Source organism: Anopheles ziemanni, assembly GCF_943734765.1.
Source record: "Anopheles ziemanni chromosome X unlocalized genomic scaffold, idAnoZiCoDA_A2_x.2 X_unloc_55, whole genome shotgun sequence".
NCBI lineage: Eukaryota > Metazoa > Arthropoda > Insecta > Diptera > Culicidae > Anopheles > Anopheles ziemanni.
In genome coordinates, this window is record NW_026689824.1 from 67,501 (window position 1) to 69,312 (window position 1,812).

A 1,812-nucleotide genomic window follows, 5' to 3' on the forward strand; every position below is an offset into this window, starting at 1 on the left:
TTCAACTTATCAATGTTCATGTGTCCTGCAGTTCACATTATGACGCGCAGTTAGCTGCGGTCTTCATCGATCCATGAGCCGAGTGATCCACTGCCGAGGGTGACTAACTTGCGTAAGCCGCCGCTGTGCGCGTATACCCGTTCCCCGTAGGGAGGAGCAAGCCGCCGCTTAGAGACGAAGCATAAAGTGTCCTCATTCCACATAGGGCAAGCTGGATGAATCCATTTTACCCAGGACGGCCGAAGCGGCGTGGACCAGGGGAGAACTGAACCTTATACTTCACACCACAGTAAGTCTACGTGTCCTCTTCCACATAGGGCAAGCTAGAACTAACTATCTTACCCAGGACTGCCGAAGCAGCGTGGACCAGGGGAGGAACACACTTTTCATGGAAACGTAAGGCATCCATGACTGCCATAACGTAAGCCGCCGCTGTGCGCGTATACCCGTTCCCCGTAGGGAGGAGCAAGCCGCCGCTTAGAGACGAAGCATAAAGTGTCCTCATTCCACATAGGGCAAGCTGGATGAATCCATTTTACCCAGGACGGCCGAAGCGGCGTGGACCAGGGGAGAACTGAACCTTATACTTCACACCACAGTAAGTCTACGTGTCCTCTTCCACATAGGGCAAGCTAGAACTAACTATCTTACCCAGGACTGCCGAAGCAGCGTGGACCAGGGGAGGAACACACTTTTCATAGAAACGTAAGGCATCCATGACTGCCATAGTGCGTAAGCCGCCGCTGTGCGCGTAAACCCGTTCCCCGTAGGGAGGAGTCAAGCCGCCGCTTAGAGACGAAGTATGAAGTGTCCTCTTCCACATAGGGCAAGCTAGAATGAACTATCTTACCCAGGACCGCCGAAGCAGCGTGGACCAGGGGAGAACTGAACTTTATACTTCACACCACAGTATTGAGTAATGTGCCCTCTTCCACATAGGGCAAGCTGGAATGTTCCATTTTACCCAGGACGGCCGAAGCGGCGTGGACCAGTGGAGGACTACACAATCATGAGGTTTGATATCGACTTGTGTGTTTCAATAGGGTACCGATGGTATGTTTTGAACCGATTTGATTTAGCCATTCTGAAGTCATCACTTGGTTGAAGCGCTGAACTAGGGAGGGGCATCGTTTACATATATATTGGTTTTCGCATGCTCTACTAGGTTAATGTCATAGGGTTGGCTATCGAGCATGCCCAAGTGATGACTTGATTGTGTGCTTGCTTGAATTCTTCACATTTCATACCATCGGTTAGTTGTCGAATCATTCCTCGATCTAACCTTCGTTCTTGGTTCATGTATGCTCTCTTCCACATAGGGCAAGCTAGAATTAACTATCTTACCCAGGACCGCCGAAGCAGCGTGGACCAGGGGAGAACTATACTTTGTCTTGTATGCCCTCTTCCACATAGGGCAAGCTAGAACTAACTATCTTACCCAGGACCGCCGAAGCAGCGTGGACCAGTGGAGGACTATACTTTGTTCATTACACCACAGTATTAAGTATGGTGTCCTCTTCCACATAGGGCAAGCTAGAACTAACTATCTTACCCAGGACCGCCGAAGTAGTGTGGACCAGGGGAGGACTATACTTTATACTTCACACACTAGCCATACTGAAGTCATCACTTGGTTGAAGCGCTGAACTACGGCGGGGTAATCGTTTACAGGTTATAATCATATAGCTGCATGCTCATTAGTAGATAATGGAATATTGTATGGCAATATGAGCATGCCCAAGTGATGACTTTGTTTCAAGCTCAACAGGTAGGGTATTGAGTCCTCTTCCACATAGGGCAAGCTAGAATGAA

At 49.3% G+C, this 1,812-nt stretch overlaps 1 non-coding gene across 1 annotated transcript in view; it reads right to left on the bottom strand.

Annotated features, from left to right (window-relative positions):
- Window positions 1–102, bottom strand: part of LOC131292399 (5.8S ribosomal RNA) — a 155-nt gene extending 53 nt beyond the window's left edge. The window contains exon 1 of the ribosomal RNA XR_009190045.1: window positions 1–102. This exon is cut by the window's left edge and continues 53 nt beyond it. This is a non-coding gene — a ribosomal RNA (5.8S ribosomal RNA).
- Between the last annotated feature and the right edge of the window lie 1,710 nt (window positions 103–1,812).